Consider the following 18,307-nt stretch of genomic DNA (forward strand, 5'->3'; position numbering starts at 1 on the left):
TGCAGCACACGACAAAACCATATTTCAGCCGCGGTGTCGAGCAGAAGCATGAGGCAACCCTGCCCTGGTGACTCCTGTCCCTGCTTGCTTCAGAAGCCTCTTCCCTCCCTGTCCATAGTATTCCCAATGTCCGTAGAATATAGCAGCTATTCTTTTATTTGCACTATTATTAATAATATTTTTTTGCAGCAGCAATTTCTTCGGAGTATTATTATAAGTGATGTCCTAACAGAGATGCCCAAACCCTTTTCTTAAGGATATTTATTGTGAAAGGACCCTCAGCTTACTTTATCCCCTGGCAGCTGTTTCAAGGGGGTTGAGCGATTACTGCATCCATTTCTCTAAAATAAATATGAAACTTTTTGCTGTTCTCTTCACCTTCAGCCTCGAGGACTTACTGTAGCACTTGTAGCACCGCCACAGATTTATAGGGCAGACAAACATCATAAAACAATCCGGAATAAGTTCATCTTTGAACGGGTTTCAGACCACAAGAATTTTGAACTCATACTGTGCTAGCGGCTCAGGCGACTATCGGGGTTTGTTTTTTTTTTTTTTTTTTTAAAAAAAAAAAAAGCTTGTTCAAAATTAAAGGCGTTTTTATGCCAATTTAAATAGGGACTTGAAGATAAAATTCCAGCCAAAATATCCTACGTCTCTGTATTCCCCAAAATAGGTTGGTTATTCTAACTGAAAAGGCTACGTGTTAAACAAGATAGACTTGTGCGGAGAATACTTTTTCCCTGTACCAGACTAAACATTTAAATACAGTGAAGTTGTTTTTATATAAATTCCTGTTAAAGATTAATGTTAAGGGAAAAGATAATCTTATAGCGAACCAGAGGGTAAAAAGCAATCCGCTGTAAGGATGAATGCTTTGGAATTATTATTTTATGGGGCTATATCTTAATAAAATGTTGCTTTGCTGTAGAGGTAGTTTTCCAGAGATATTGCAAATTTTTATCAGGAGCTGCATAACTTCAGGAAAATTACATCAGAGCCATGTGCTCTTGTAGGGCTGTGCTTATGCGGTTGGGGTTTTTTTTCCTGATTTGTTTGCAGGTAGCAGTATTTGGGGAAACGCTGGGCAAGGGAAGAACTTAGAGAAAAGCTGCAGGTAGGGAAGAAGTCACACTTGTACCTCAGTGCAAAAAAAAATAATAATTGTATTAAAAAAAAAAAAAAAAAAAAGGAAATCTTATCATTCTGGTTCTCCACCTGGTCCTCTACAGTTTGTGGGCTGAACTATACCCATGGCTTTTGCCGGAGGCGGAATCCATCCCCCTCCCTGCAGGGAGGAGCACCCGCAAAACTTTGGCTAAGGCTGGGGGGGCTTGTACGGCTCCTGCCCCCGGCTGAGGGGCTGGTTCCGTATGGGGAGCTGGAGGAGCAGAGCGTGGGCTGCTGGGGGCTGTCGGCAAACGCACAGGTGCTTCTGGCTGCTGGGGGCCCTTCCTGGAAACGGCCGGTGCTTGGTATCGCACCCTCACCCGCAGCTGGTGGTTCACACCGAGACATCGACGTCCTGCAGAGCCTTTCTTCCCAAACCTGAGGCCCCGCGAGGAAAACCAGCGTCGTTTCTTGGCTGCCAAAAGGGAGGTGCTGCTGCCTGTCCCCCTACGGCTTCCCGGTCACAGCTGGACGGGTGAGGAGGACTTTGCTGCTCTGCTCCTGCCCCAGCCCCTTCTGCTTCCCTCAACCCTGAGCTTTAAAGGTCGAATGATGCCAAGACGTTTATGCAAACATGACCGTGACCCCAGCATGGAAGCTGGAAAGATTTTTGGGGGCGGCTCTCTGCCCTCCTGGGGCTCGGCAAAGCCGCGGTGGGTTGCAGTGGAGCTGCTGGATGTCCCAGGAGACCCAGGGTTCTGTTGTGATTGGGGAGATGAGGGAGGTTTTGGGGTCCTGAGCCAAAGCTTTAGCTGCTTTCCCATCTGCAGAGCGGTTTTGGTCTCATTCTGCCCATCTTCAGGTATCTCTGTAAGACAAGCGTTCACATTTTCTTGAGGGAGGAAAGGGTGCGAGGGCATTTCACAATGTTTTTCCAAGAAAATAAAGCTTTCACTGTTCCCTCTCCCCTCAATGACTCTTGGAGCCGTGTATCACTGGGCTGAGATGATTTAGGAAGCACTTCCAAGGGTGCTTTGCTGCGGCACGTCTCCTGGCACAGGAGGTGGAGCGGAGGCTCCAGTCGGGTGCCCGGCAAGGGCGGATGATTTTGGTACGATCTTACGGAGTTAGCGCTGGATAAGCCTGCTGGAAAGTCGGTTTTGCTTGTTTCCCCGCCGTGGGGGTGTTCATGAGGGTTCCTCATCATCATTTTTGTTGTTGTGGAGTTTTGGGGGCTGAGGGAAGTGTTTTCTGTCAAACTTTCTTTTCTTTTTCTTTCTTTAATAGGCAGTATTTCTCCCCAAGCATTGCATTAATAAACAAGCCAACTGTGGGACAGGAGGAGATGCAGCAGAGACAGCTTTCGAATGATGGGGTTTTTTTGTCAAATAAAACCATTTTCTTCCTCAAAATGAGGAAAAAAAATACAAAACCATATATTTAGATTATGGTGCAGATACTTTTCATGATCTGTGGCCAACAAGAACAAAACTTTAATTTGACTCTTCTCAACAAGTTGATTCAAATTTTAACTCTTGTAAAGTTAGCTTCTCTGTACAAAAAAAATAAAAATAGAAAAGAGGGATGTTTCTAAACATATAAGCAAAAGTGAAACCTATCTGGCTCCTGTTGCCGATGTTAAAGACTACTTGGCCATAAACGGAGTGTTAAATACTTTTACTTCTAATAACCCATAGTGTTTTATTAATCGTTCTCTTTGAACTTTTTTTTTTTTATTATTTTTTTAAATCTGATCGTACTTTGACCAGGTAACTAATACTGGCTATTACTTCGAATGCAAATATTGCATGCCAAAAATGGTGAGTTATTTGTGTATGACTTAAGCTTAATCAAGCTTTTAACTTTAACACTTTGTGACTTGTGACTCTCCTGAGTAGTGACCTTAGTGTTTCATCAACGCTATTTTGATTTTATTGCCTACTACTCTTTAAAACTATTAAAGTGAAACTGTAATGGAAGTGTTAAAACCTGATTCTCGGGAGCTCCGCGTGCTATTTTATTCCAGTAACACCGTGATCAGAAAGTATTTTGACTATGTGTGAGCCCAGGATTTTTCCCCCCCTTTAGGGCTGGGATTCTCAGGCTTATTAAATCTTGGGGTGCTGGTCTTTGCCTGGGTGTCTGTCTGTGCTCCCAGACCTGTGTGCCCCAGCCCTGCCCCACCTGAGCTGCAGTGTTTGCCCTCATTTATTGCCATCCTTGGCTTCTGTCTCTGTGTTTGTGTTGGAAAGGGGTTGCAGGGAAGGGGTTGCATCAGGGGGAAGGGTAAGGCTGTAGGAGGGTTATCTTTTTCCTGTGATTCATGCCATAGTGCGTGCTTCCCTTGCAAGTTTGAGAAATGAAGTTCAGGTGATGGTCTCCTGTCTAACACTGTCCTGGACACCGGGATTCAGTGACTTTAAATAAGGACTTTAGCTCCACAGATATCACCAGGCAGGAACAGGCACTCTTTGCTGGTTAAGAAGGATGTAATCTCTAAAAAATAAACACACATGGCTTAGGATGTCCTAATAGCACCCTGAAGCGCAGGTTTGGTCCTCCTGACAGGGCACTCAGTCTTGTGAATCATCAGCATGACTGTCTGCAATGCCTCTGTTTTACTCAGTTTCTTCTCTCTGCCCAACCTGGCATGAGATATTAGATGCAGGAAGTTTAATTTAACTTTCCAAGTTAATTAGTGTATTCTGCAACCTCCTCTTTGGTCAAATCCTTGCATCGTTGGCTCATCCTTGCAGGATGGATAGGACAGATAGGATCCCAATATGATCCTATCTCTCCCTGTCACAGCAGCTGAGCTGCTGATGCGTTTCTTGGGTGGGATCCAGTCTAGCAGGTATCACGTGGGCTTTTTTTTCGCTTGTTTGGGTTTTTTTTTTGGTTGGTTGGTTGGTTGGTTGGTTTTTTTCCCAGCAAGGGTTTTTGCCCTTTTGGATGCCTTTTGGCCCAATTTGCTTTCTACGTCCTGAGTTCCCTTTCCCTACCTGGTCCAAGACCATTTGTGTTGAAGGCAGAGGTGAAAACTTTGAACATGCATCGAGACGTAGATGTAAACCTAGATATGAAGAACCTCAAGCAATTGCTAAAATGTCTTAGGCCAAGGAAGGGCTTGAGGAAACATGCTTCACTCTGTCCCATGGATACAGCAGGTATCTCCCAGGATGAATTTAGGGATATGACAAATGGTTTCATGCCAGAAGAGTTGGGGAGTGCTGTTATGTCAATGGTATGATGAGAAGTGATATGCTCTGGTGCTGCTATGAAGCAGACAAGTGTGGCGTTGGCATGTCCAGCCTGCTGGAGTGGTCCCTGGGTGCGCAGGGAGCACCCGATATGTGCTGCCATGGGGCCACCCTTGATGGGGCTCACCCACAGCAGCGTGGACATGGGCTGCTCAGGGCTGAGATGTGAAGACTGCACCGGGGGAAGGGCCAGGACCCGCACACCCAGCGGGGCTCTATTGCTGTAGCCGTTGTCCAGCACTTTGCTCCTTTGCTCAGAGATTTGCAAAATCTCCTATGTCCTCACTTCAACTTGTGTCAGGAAGAGAAGAAAACTACCTTTCCTGGGCATGTCAAATAACTAAAAAAAATTGTGGAAAATAAATTTCCTTTTCCCAATGAGCATCTGTCCAAAAATTTCCTCTCTTCATTGCTCTTTCTTCAAATCAGGGTAACTTTAAAATGCCATTGGTCATACTTTTTGCTTTCTGGTCATGTCTATTTAGATACAACTCCAGCTTGTCTCTTATAAAGTGAAATAAATTGACATATGTTGATTCCTCCTCTTCCTCCCCTCCAACCCATCCTTCTCCCTGTGATTGCAGTACTTGGCTGGGAGCCTCGGGCTCATCCCAGGGCGCTGGGAAGATTACACCAATATTGCAATTCCTTTTTGTAATGTTTATCTTTGCGAACTTTTTTCCCTCCATTTCTTGGAGTATGGGGTTTACTACTTCAAAAGTAAGTGTATTTCCCCCTGTTTGAGGAATAAATGCTAAGGAATAAGCATTGCTTACGTATTTGGCTTCTCTTTCCCCCCTGTTGCAATATAGACTGAAATTAGAACTTTAAACTCATGAAATAATCTGTTAATTTTAAAGGCCATTTTGTCCTTGTATCAAAAAGGTAATTTCAGACGAATTAAACCTGAACCAGCTGATTCGGTTTTTTCTGATTTTAGTGTGGGATGAATAGTCCTGGATATTGCAGTAATACACTACAAAGGGTAGCAGTAATTTTGAGCTGTCTCTCACTGAAGCATTCCAGTTCTTACTAGGAAATATCAATAGCGGCAAAGAAAATGGCATTTTTTTTCAGGACCTAGCCACTTTTCTCTGGTGAGATTGCTGTGTGCTGTGACACTGGGAGTGTAAAATAAACAACTGTCATCCTGGAGGCAGGGTAAGGGATCAGACCTGCTCGCGCTGCCCAGCAAACGCTGTCTGTTCAATGACTTTTAGTCACTGGGTTTGATGTGTCTTGGTAACCTAGAAATGAAAGGCTCCTTAGCTAGTTTCCTAGGAGTTAGATCTTGCTTTCTCTGTATATTTATTGAATCTGTTCTCTGTCTGGGAAGCTGAACAAGTCTCTGTTTTTGTTTTTTGCAATCACAGCTTGGCAGAGAGTGTGCTGCTGCTGCTGCTGAGGTTACCACCAACTCCCCACCCCAGAGAAGGGCTCTGGTTTTATCCAGCACCACTTGGGACTCCTGAGCAAAGACGCAGCAGCAGCAGTTCAATGAGTTCATTAGACCTTTTGGCAAATCAGTTGGGCTGGTCGTAGGAAACCTCAGCGCCTGCTCCTGCTCTTTGTGGTGCTAGTTTTGCATTTTTCTCATCTGTGAACATTATAAAACATGCCATTCCTAATGTCAGTGAAGCTCACGTGCTTTCTTCTAAATCCATTTTGAGGCAAACCAGGCAAAAAACCCCAATAATTTATGTCAAGGAAATTTAAAGCAATGACTTTCCAAGCCTACAGGGCCTTGTGCTGAGCTAGACTGGCCACCCAAGGGACACCAGGTCTACCCAGGAGATTGCAAGATTTAATCTACTGTTGCTCTTCCATTAATCATCTTTTGGAAGGGCTGTTCCCAATAAAAATGCTTCCTTTTGGTTCAAGTTCAGGTATTACTTGTTGGGAGCCCCAGCCTGGATAAATGAAATTGGTCTTTTTGCTGTGGGCAAGCTGAATTTTTGCAGCTGCTCGTGAACTGCTCTGGCCAAGATTGAGCAGCTCTGCCTTGAAGGGGAGAGTGTCTAGATGTAAATGCAAATAAAAGCAATCAGATAAGCTTCATTTCTCCTCTGCCAGGTTGGGGCAATTGTGTCTGGGAAGAAGTCTTTCCCTGAGCAGAAACAGCATGTGCCTCCAGGGAAAAGAGTGAATGTGCACGGTGGGATTCACTGTGCAAACTGGTGTGGTATGGCAGAGGAATAAAAAATACTGGTTTAGTGTGAGTTTGACCTCCTTCTTAAATAAAAGAAATCACAAGTGTTATAGGAGTGGGCAGCAGCCTTCTTAATATACTCCTAGAAACCAGAGAGGTGACAACACAACATATGCCCAAAGTATCGAAACATGCTGTAGTTCAATTTTCACCATTTTCTTTCCAGAGAGAGAAGTTAAACATATCCCTTACCTCAAATGACCTTTGCAGGAGGCTGAATCATTTGCATTTTGATGCACTGGCATTTTCTAAACCAAAGAGACACGAGAATTTTTATCACCTTCAACAACTGTGTTGCCAGGGGCAACGCTCATAAATCTGCTTACCAGCATCAATCTCTGCATGCAGCAGAGGGCGGTGTTTGTGTGTGAAAAAATGCATATTTATAGAAAAAATTATAAAATCTCTCTTGAACCTCGGGCAAAATTTGGGGTCTGAGACTATCGTATTGCTAATAGCCATGGTAACAGTATCAATCAAATTCACATTTTGATTTCTTTGCATCTGACCGTGTGTTATTGGGAAAATGCTGGTAGTGTATTTTAATTTATATCGGATAATCCCTGTCCCAAAGGGTTTGTGATTTAAAAATATACCTCCTGATGCATTGCTGCTGTCTTCCTTGATAACACAGCCTTCCCTGGCTCCAATTCCGAGGATACTGTCTGCCCTGTTGTAAAAGGAAAACTATGCAAGGAAAAATAACCCATTAAATATTTGCTATGGTTGTTTAGATGAGAAAACTGAAGCACAATAAAACTCTTGACATCCATTTCCTTAGCTGAACTTTTTCAATGCCGGCCATCCAGCTTCCACTTAGTGTTTGATTGTGCTCTGCCAACGGTGCTATTGGTTTTCTATTAGCATAGACATAAAGGTTATTTAAATTTTGGTATCCATTTTAAAGAGAGAATGAGACAGCCGCGCTGTGTTTTGGAGGACTCCTTGAGTCCTGCTCTGGCACTCACCAACCTTTGGGGAGACCTTCAGGACATTTTCTCTGGGCTTTCACTACCACCATCTTTACACGGATAAGGCTGATGGTTCCTGGTGTTTTAAGGCATTGTGTACTTGCAGCCCAGAGAGTCAACGGCATCCTGGGCTGCATCAAAAGAAGCACGGGCAGCAGGGCGAGGGAGGTGAATCTACTGCTCTGCTCCACTCTTGTGAGACCCCAACTGGAGTCCTGTGTCCAGCTCTGGAGTCCTCAGCACAGGAAGGACACGGAGCTGTTGGAGCGGGGCCAGGGGAGGCCACGAAGAGGATCCGAGGGCTGGAGCCCCTCTGCTGTGAGGACAGGCTGAGAGAGCTGGGGGGGTTCAGCCTGGAGAAGAGAAGGCTCCGGGGAGACCTTCCAGCCCCTTCCAGTCCCTAAAGGGGCTCCAGGAAAGCTGGGGAGGGACTCTGGAGCAGTGTAGCGATAGGATGAGGGGGAATGGTTTTAAACTGAAAGAGGGGAGATTTAGATGAGATCTTTGGAAGAAATTGTTTGCTGTGAGGGTGGTGAGCCCCTGGCCCAGGTTGCCCAGAGAAGCTGTGGCTGCCCCATCCCTGGAGGGGTTCAAGGCCAGGTTGGACGGGGCTTGGAGCAACGTGGGCTGGTGGGAGGTGTCCCTGCCCAGGGCAGGGGGGTGCAATGAGATGATGTTTAAGGTCCTTTCCAACCCAAACCATTCTATGATTCTAAGGTTATTGTGCAGGAAAGCGGAGTGATGCCCACTGAAGGTCGGTGGGCGCTGCAGCAGCTCGCTGTCCCTGGGCATTTCTCTATCGGAGGCTGCCGGGAGCCTAGGAAGGGAGGCAGAAGCCAGACTGTTAAATTTTATGTTTCTGCATTTAAGAGGAAACTCTCTGACAAATCAGACAAGAAAATGACATGTTGCAAGAAATAGTGAAGCCACTGGTAGGCTGATGGTGTCCCTATTTAGCTTCTTAGCAGGTTTTTTTTGGGGGGGGTGAGTTTTGTAAGAGGAAAAAAAATTGTCCTGCCTCTAACAGAGAAAAACAGCAGGAGCAAGCTTCCCCGCAGACAGATGCTCAGTGCAGATCTCCCCTTGTCAAACAGTCACTTTGGAATATGTTTTATGGAGACTTAATTAACACGAAATCTCTTATTAAGAGGAAAGGCTCAACCTCCGCCTGATACCTTGCTTTCAGACTGCGCTTCGGTTGGGGAACTGATAATGACTGATTTATAGGAATTTATCCACCTTTTGTAGCATCCTTTCAGCACAGATCCTGCCCCCGTTACAGACCCATATCTATGGGATGGGTCCCTGAGGAACAGGACCAGAGCGCAAAGAGGTTTTGCCTTGTGGCTACGTGCAGTAAACTTGGTAGTTAGCTGTAACCTACACCAGCAATGTGAGCTCACTATCTATTTTTTGTTGAGTAAACATCTTGAATAACTTCATTATGTTAAGTAGGAACCCTTATAGTTATGCGGTGTTTTGGTTTTAAATAAACTTACTTGAATGAAAGGGTAGAAGGTGGTGGGGTGATAAAAAGGGTACCAGAAAAACCAAAACCTTCTTAGAATAAGGAAGGGAAAAACCATAAGGGGGAAAAGAGAATAAAACCAGTAGCTAAAGCAATGAATGGCCTATAAATAGCAATAAAGTCAGAATGGGGAGTCAAGTACCAAATGGACTTTCGCTGCCACTGACAATTAACCTCTTGCAGTGTCCCTGTCCGCGGAAGAAACTTCATGATACACCAAATAAGCCTTTCTCTGTCTATAAATACACACTGCCTCACAGGCTGCAGTGTCCAAACCCGTGCGGTTTGGCTGTCCGGACATCAGGTGTCAATGCAGCCTCTGGGGCAGGAGTCGGGGCTTTTTATTCTGGTACCCTCTGGGCTCTGAAAGATGGAAGAGACGTCAGCATCACTGGCGTCGGAGCCAAAGGATGCAAAACTGGGGCCAGTGCCAGTAAAAGCTGCTGAAAGCAAAGGTGGACTCTGCCGTTTTTCCAGAAAGGTCTGCAAATGCAGGTGTACATTGAGAGGGTCAGGTTTTCTTTCTGGCCTGAATCTCGTGCTGTTTTGGGGGAGATGGGGATGCAACTCAGCCACTGGTCTGGGTGAACAGATTATTCTGATTTAGGTTCAGACTCTGGCATGGGAAAATCAGGGTGCGAGGGACAAGAAGACAGTGAGACCCCAAGTTATTCCTGGATATTAAGAACCCCCCCTATATAAACATCGCGTAGGATCTGCCGTTACAGCCCCTTGAAGGTGTTTGTTGGTTTGACAGGGAGGTTTCCCAGGGCCAGGTCGCTCAGCATTGCCTGGCTGAGGGAAGCAGCCTGCCCTGCCTTATTCGCCCATCAGCACTGCAGCTGTAACAGACTTTGCACTTCAATAGGTATTTATCACTTTTTTTTTTTTTTTAATAACTGCACCTGCAAGGAAGTTATTTCGTATATTCAGCCCCGACCTGCCATCAGCCGCAGCGACTCGGTCCTGGGGCACGGTGACTGCAGGGCTGGGACCGCTGTCCTTGTTGAGGTCTCGGCTGAAGGCTGGTGAGACGTGTTTATCCCCCGGTGTGCTCTCAGCTCCCTCTGGCCAAAGTGTGACTTGTGTGGCACGGTGCCAGGTGATGCATGCATGCGACGGTCTGTCCCCAGGGGAGAGGTGTCTCTGAGAGTTTCTCTAGCACCTTTTCTTCTCTCGGGGCACTTCTGTCATGAAATGACTGGGGAGCCATCAGCTGACAGCGAATGTTGGTGGTACGTGTTGAACGTGGTTGTATTCCCTAAGGGGTTCTGACGTCCCTTCTCAGAAAAATGTTAGTCCTAGGTGGTTCTTTCTGTCTGTGAGAACAAACTTGTGCTGAATGATCTGAACTGCACACCATCCCCATTTCCCCAGACCCTTCCTGCGGAGTCCAGCCTCTGAAGGCCAGGGCAGAGATGTGCTCGTAGGGGACACAGGATGAAACCTTCCCTGTAGCTGGCCACAAATGTTACTGAAATGCTCACAGGGACTGGCTTATCACGTTCATTTATTGACTTCTTCTTTCTAAAAGGCTTTTGAACAATTGAGGAAGTGATAACTGATGCTTGGATTTCACTTCCCATATCACGCAGACTTCCACTAAAGTCCTCAAAGATTCCTCACTTTGTGTTTCTTTTTTCTTTTTTTTTAAATTTAATGAAAAGCGTGAAGTCATTTTATTTAAGTGTAGTTACATCCAGAAACTTAGGGCAAAATCATATGACAGTATAGTATGCATATTGAAAAAGGATATGAAGTGTTATTGGAAACTCCCATGGAAAAAACATGAGTTAATTTTATAAGTCGCAGGTGGCATATTTTATTAAAGGATGTCATAATCTCTGAATAACTCATAGAAAGTCTAAAACAATTGCTACACTTCACAGCTGCTTAATTTCTTCCACCTTGCCGACACGTGATTAGGAAGGGGCATTCGAGAAACTACCAGATACCACTTGTGCAAACTGGCTGAGGTTTTCGGTGAGAATCTTTAACCAAAGGGTCTTCAGTTCATGTAAAATAAACTGAAAATCATTTTGGATGCATCCTTTGGGCTTCTTTTTCTTATTGAATGGCCACAAAGTAATAAAGGCTTAATCTTCAGGCTGATCTTCCTGAACTGGAAAGCAAAATATCTGCTATATGGAGGGACAGGCTGAATAGGTTCAGTTCCACGGAGAGCAAGCTGCCGGGGCAGGAAGGTCTGTTTTCTGTAATTTTAAGGAATATATTTCAAATCTGCCTGACATTTCATGGACCCTAGCTGCTGGGGGTCTGTGAGAGCCATTTCCCCTGTGAATCCCGCAGTGCCTGACGGGATGTGAGTTCACCCCTTTGCTGTACAAGGTCTCTTCCCACCAGGTATTTGCCCATTTTGCACTGGAAGAGGAGGAACACAATCCCCTTTACCCGCTGATCAACTTTGTTTGAATCAGTCAATCGGTTCAGGAGCCATAAGGAAGGGAGAGCTGTGCAGCCGAGTGATCACGCCAAGTCGCTGAGCTCCTGCTCCTTGCTCCCTTAGGACACATGTTTCTGCCGTTAGGCTAAAATACTGCCACCACAAAAACATTCACAGAGACGCAACGCAAGGATTATTTCAAAGCGAATTTTGGCGCCAGTGTGTGAACCTTAGTTGGTGTTATTTTTTGGTTTGAATTTTTTTATTGGGGTTTGTTTGTTCTTTTTGTTTTTTGTTTTTTATTATTTTAAATATGTTATTGATAACTTTCATTATCCGTTTAAGACATGGTCAGCGTAAGAAGGAATCTCTGTATGCCCTGACTGGCAACCTCAGAAAAGATGAGACGGGCACTGAGCAGCCGTAAGAGGCAATACCTTGAGTCTCAGTTAATATTATTTAGGTTTTACAAGTTACCCCTCAGTGAGAAACCTCTAATTTTGTTGCTGATGGAATCAAATGACCGAATGTTATCACTGCAGTCACTTGATAGTCTTCTTTCTTTTACAATATGTTACTGGGTCATTGAATACACATGCTACCTAAGGTCTTCATAGTTCTTCAAAATGAAACATCTGCTAATTTGGGAATTAAAAGTTCCTGCTCTCTCTCTTGTAGATCTTACGTAAGAGCTTCTCGCTTTCCTCTTCTTCTAGGTGCCACTTTACCACCCCAGGTCAGCACTGCTGCAAGAAGTTAATAAATCTCTCTTACAAGGCACTAACGCTTTCCTGATTGGTTTTTGAATGAAGTACTACATGCATATAGTATGTTAACCTTGCAGTCCGGCATTGACACCTCGTTATTTTCAGCCTCCTTGAGCAGTTTTCAGGGGCGCCCTGTGCCTGAAAAGCCTCGCTCTTTTCTTTCTGCAAAGGAGGAGCACAAGCCTGCTGCGGGTAATAAGTTAATTCATTGCAAGGGCAGGTAAAGAGAACATTAAATGATTTTTTTTTTTTTCTAAATAAATAAGACCACGTAATGATTTTTATGGCCTGGTTCATTGTCCTTGAATTCTAGGAACTGGCCAGATGTTTTGTCTAAAAATATTAGGGCTCAGAAGTTAATTCTAGTGCCTGAAAGGGGGCGTGTGTTGGGAAAAACCTGAGAGATGCACAGGGTCATTCTGGTTCCTTCCAAACCCTCCCTGACGCTGTCGGATGAGACCCTGGTCCTGGAGCCCCGGTTTGTGCTCCTGCATGGTGGGGCCATACTACGCCTCTTGGGTCTGGCACCTCCTGCACCAAAGCCACTGTGCCCTCCTCCGACGTCTTTCTGGGGGGTACAGAAGCCAAAACGTGAACAAATGAACTGATCTTGCAGACCACGATCCTGGCTCAGAGAAAATACAACAATTTTATATTAAAAAAAAAAAAAGTCTTTTTACATGATTTTGGCGTTTATAGGCTTTTGGGGTCACCATGAGTAGCCTTTTCCTACAACTACATCTGTGCCTTGTCCCACTGCATAACCAGGACAGAGGTGTAGACACCCGTCCCACCAGGATAGGGGCTCTGAAAACTAATAAAGGCTGAGTCTTTTCTTATGAAAAAAATTCCCAAAACACGCACATAAACCCCCCCCTTTTTTTTTTTTTTTTTTAACACAGATTATTCTGAAGGACAGAGCTTTCAGAAAGGCACAAGACATGGTTTTTCCAAAGCTTTCGGCAATATGGTGTAACTTGGTCGTCTGGAGACCAAGGAATGGAGATAACGCAGCGCAGGAAAAGCTTCTGGTTCTCAGCATAACCAGCGGGATTTGCCTGGTTTTGCTACAATATTGTTGCTACAATATTGCTACAAATTGGTACAAATAACACTCGGTTATTTGTAAACCACTTGTTCGCCAGCGGTGGTCGTCAGTGGCCGTCCGGGCTCGTGGGTGAAGATTCTCACTGTTTTGCTTGGGATTCTGGCAAGCAGTGGCTATTGCCATCTTTTTTTCTTTTTTCTTTTTTCTTTTTTCTTTTTTCTTTTTTTTTTTTTCCCCCCTGGTCCTTCAGCTGCCCCAAACAATCCTACACTAGAAGCCCAGAAAAGCACCCTTTCACAGAAGGTTCTAGGAGCCAGTTAGGTACCAAGCGGTCTCGTGAGCTGCCGTGCAGGTGTCGCTACCTGTGTCTCTTCTTCACCGGAAGTCTGCAGGAGTTATAAAAGTGATATAACGCGGAGGAATGCCCAGCCCTGTGTGTTCCCAGGTTAAAACGCATCAAGTTAAAGCCAGGTCTAATTTTAACAGGTCAAAAAATAAACTTTGGGTAGGAAATTAGGCTTTTTCTTGCATTTTTTTTGATTAATTAATTTTTTTAATTTTTTTTTTTTTTTTTAAGATCATCAGTGAGGTTTTAGAGTGATCCTCTAGCAGGAGCAAGGGAAGCAAGAAACCTTGTAGTTGCCCATGGTAGCAAAGTACTGGAGCTCATGGCCCAGGGAAGTCCCCTCAAGCCTTACAGTCAGAAAGAAACCAAATTCCTTGAAGGGTGGCTTTTCTGGGTGGCTTTGTAGAAGCAGTGACTGTATTGAGAAAATCCTGAGTGATTTATTTCTCTCGTAGTACTATTATTTGCTGTTTGAATCAAGAGAGCGGTCTTCCTGCTGCTTGAGCTGCAATCCAGCATCATTAATAAATAGCACTGGTAAGAAAGTGAAGTGGGTAAATTGTCAGCTCCCCTTTGGAAGCTGCCCTGATTAGAATATCCATTAGAATAAATTGTATTTTTATGGTTAACCCACTGGGCTAAATATGAAACTGCATTAAGCTATTATGCTCTTTGTAGCCACTAAATTGAATTACCTGGTGCATCTGTTTAGTAAACTGTGAAACCTGAAGAGTTTGGCAATCATCGTTATTTATTTTGTGCATTTTAAATCTTTCCTTTGACTAATACGTAGGCTCTGCTGGGCTTTGGTTCACAGCATTATACCCCTCTGCACTTAAACATAGTTGCAGGGTTGCTGAAAACTGGATGTTAAGAAAATTGCCTTTTTAACTTTGCAGCGTGCGTACCGTAACTCGTTTTTACTCCGTATGCTCTAGTGCCAGAAGATTTGGAACACTTTTTTGTTTATATGAAAGACGATCCATTTAAAATGGGTGAAAACTGCATTTCAAATTTCCCTGCCTGCTCAGATCAATGCTGACAGCTTAGCTTACATTGAATGATTTAATGCATTCCTCCACCTGCTAACCGAGAGAACGACTTGACCCTAAAAAATCTGTGCACGGTGGGGGAAAAAAAGAAAAAAAAACACCAAAAACTCTTTAAATCTCTTTCTGACTCATGGGGAAAGTGTGTTTCTCATTACAGCTTAGGGACATGCTTATATCAGGGTAGCGGAGACACCTGAGGTGGTTTTGCTGGCGTGGAGGCTGGGACTGGAGGGAGTGTGGCGCAGAGCAGCTGGTCCAGGCTGGGAAGGTGAGTTTTAATCCTTCTGGTTTTACTCCTGCCCCAGTGCGTGAAGCCTATGAAGTGCTTTGAGTGTTTATGGACTGAGGTCTCCTCCTCCTTCGCTGTGTCCGCGCTGGAGTTTGTTGTGTAGCGCAGACGTGGCGATGTCCCAACCTCTTTGTGCCCTGCTCCGCCCCATGTTTTCTGCCCCTGGCTCACGGTGTTCTTCCTCCTGCTGCTCGCTCCTGCCTGTTTTCAAGCTATGAAAGGCATCAGCTCTCGCAACATTTTTGTGACTTGTGCAACTTTTTCTGAAATTCTCAACTCCTGCGGGTGTGTGGCTGTGGGGAATATCAGCTTGCAGAAAAGCAGTACTTGGGTTTTTCCATAACCTCAAGGGCAAGAGCTTACTGGCCTGGCTCGAGTTACCCTCAGGGCTCTGAAGCTGTGAGGAAACAGAACCAAATGCTTTTTGAAGTTTTCTATTTCCTGACTGCTTGGGCTTGGTAGCCCCAGAGCATCATTCCCACCCCCATCTGCTCTCCTTGTTTCCTCTGCTGTTCTTGGCCCTTCTCCAGACCCATGGAGCATCCCATCAGCTGAGGGGCTGGTGGGAGGAGGGCATCCTTTTCTACCCAAGCGTGTGCATGATTGCTTTTCCCTATATAGACCTTCGGTGGGGGTTTTTTTTTGAGCTTATAGGAACAGGTGGGTGCTGTGCTAGTGAAACCTGGAGTGAAGGTGCCTGTCTGTGTCTTCGCTCCCTGCCCAGTGATTGGGAAGCAGGAGCAGCCACGGTCTCCGCTGTAAGCGGCACGAGGGAGAGCTCGGGGCTCGCAGCCATGCTCCTGCTGCTGATGCTATGGCAGGAAGCAAAAACAGCCACATCGGCTCCGTCTTAGCCTGAAATTCCCAGATGCCAGCAACTTCTTGAGATATTCACAACTCCTAAATTTGCACTAAAAACAAACAAAAATGCTGACAACCAGAGCCTGCTGATTTCACTGCTTAAAACACAGTTTTACTTTCCTTTTTTCCTTCCTTCTCCTAAAGAGCTAAGGCTTGATGCAGAGAGCTGGATCAGTCTGACTCCTGAATCATCACTAGCATTGTCACCCATGCCAGCTGCAGAACTTCATGCCGTTGATGATCCTTAGCCAGTTTATATTTGCTTTCCTTTGAGCTTGCAAGGCTGGAAGGGGGAACAACGGAACCTTTACCCCGCAGACTGCGAGGTTATCCTGCCCGAGACTTAAATTTGAAGTTTCATGTTTCTGCTTTTAATTGAGTGTCTCTTTAAACTACAGCCACATTTCAGCTTTCTGTTCAACCTTTCTTTCTTAGTGCTAGAGGTGACAGGACAGGTCCGGCTCCGCTAAATACCACGGGAAGTCAGGAATGGGCTAGGAAATGCAACCGAGCTGGCTCGTTTGTGGTCAAGTGAAACACTTGGCGTAATTCTAAATTAATCTGTCCCTTAGTTAGACAGTTTGGGCATGTCACAAGTACAGCAGTAATACAGCGTGTGAATTAGTGATTAGAGAGTCAAAACTGTGACAGCTGAAGTGACTTTAAGCCATAGGTCTGAGACTTGCTGAGGGAAAGAATCAAACAAAGTTCAGTGCAGACGTACCGGTACTTACAAACCTATTTGAAATATTTTCTACAGCGGAGCAGTGCTTTCTCCTGATGTATGTTTTTTATTTTTTTCAAAAAGCTATCTTTTTGTAGAGTAGAAATTTTTCGTCTCCCTTGCCAGAAAGGCATTCATTCACTCTTTTTTTGATGAGTGATATTCCTCTCACCAGTTATTTGTTGATCTGTTTGGAGATGGCTGCAGCCGTGCTTCAGATGGTTAACGTGAACCTGCTGCGGAGACCGAAGGAAAAGAGGAGTGGGAGGGCTATACTGTATTTAATAGAAACCAAAGAAAGCATTATTCAGCAGCAAATATCTATTTCTTTTATTTTTTTTTTCGCTGCATCTGCCACTATTGAAAGGATCAGCTGCGGTCCAGTGTCTATCATTGCTAATAAACAGCATCGGCAGGAGAGGGTCTCTGGCTTGAATAGGGAACGAAAAGCCTAGAATATGTTAGATAAACATGGGGTTTTTTTCAGTTACCTTGCGCTGATGAACTTCCTGGTGTACTTGAATATACATATTTATATGTGTATATATATATATATAAAAACCACAAATCCTCAAGCAATCTCTGCTGCCAGTGGTTATTTCTGAGATATCATGGACTTCAGTTGCTGGGTAGGGAGTTTTTCAGGCAGGGGAAAAGTGGCAATGGGGTGTATTTAGGGCTTTTGTTTATGCTTAATGTAGCTGCGGATGCACGTGGGAATGTTTCGGTTTTCCTAACTTATTGTCTTCTGCATCTTGATGACGCAATTACAGAATGGGCCCTAAGTTCATTCACAGAATCAATCACAGAGTCATAGGGTTGGAAGGGACCTCTGGAGATCACCTAGTCCAACCCCCAGAGGTATCTGCAAACTAATTACAGTTTCCTGTCAAGATGCAAGAGTGTGCGGTGTGGGGCCCTGTGACGTGGTCCTGCTCTGGTGACATCAACTGTTTTAATTGATGAGAGAACCCTTATTAAATTTGCAGATAGCACAAAGCTGGGATGGGCTGCAAGGCTATTAAAGGACGGGCTCAGAACTCAGATGGAGGAGGAGAAGGTGGACAAATTGGAAGGTAATTCAATAAGGGCACAAATAAACAACTAAATATAGACGGGACCCATCAGTGGCACACATGCCAGGCTGGGACCTGCCTGGGGGACATCAGCATGGGGCTGCTGTGGTGTGTGTGGAGCAGCACAGGGCTCTGATGCATGGGGTCAACTTGCTCTGCTCGTCATCGGGGGCGGTTTTTGGCAGCCCACAATTTAAATGAACGGGGAACAGGCGAGGGAGTGCTTAGAGAAAAGGAGCAGGAAGGATTCGGAGGGCTGGGAAATTGGACTTGCAAAGGAAGATAGAGAATATTTAATCTACAATGAAGATTTTTTTTTTTGTACGTGCTATTAGTTTTCAAGTTGGAAGATGTTACTGCAAAGGGTCGGGAGGTGCTGAGTATGATCTGACCCCCGTGGCAGGGCTTGAAATGGTGTCTGGACACTGAGGATATGCTGTTTCTATAAATCCTATTGCAGAGTAGGAAGGCATCTAACGCAAGAAATGTATGCCAAAGAACAAAAAGAAGCTCGTCCTCCTTATTTCTGTATTGCTTTTATTTGGAAAACTCGCGTCTAATCCCAAAGCTTTGGTGTGATTCTGAATGCATTGCTTAATGCCTCACCTTTTAATGTTGGGTGTGGGATGCTTCGTCCTGGCTAGTGAGGGCTGTACCCACTA

Source organism: Chroicocephalus ridibundus, chromosome 19 (assembly GCF_963924245.1).
Source record: "Chroicocephalus ridibundus chromosome 19, bChrRid1.1, whole genome shotgun sequence".
In the NCBI taxonomy this organism is placed as follows: domain Eukaryota; kingdom Metazoa; phylum Chordata; class Aves; order Charadriiformes; family Laridae; genus Chroicocephalus; species Chroicocephalus ridibundus.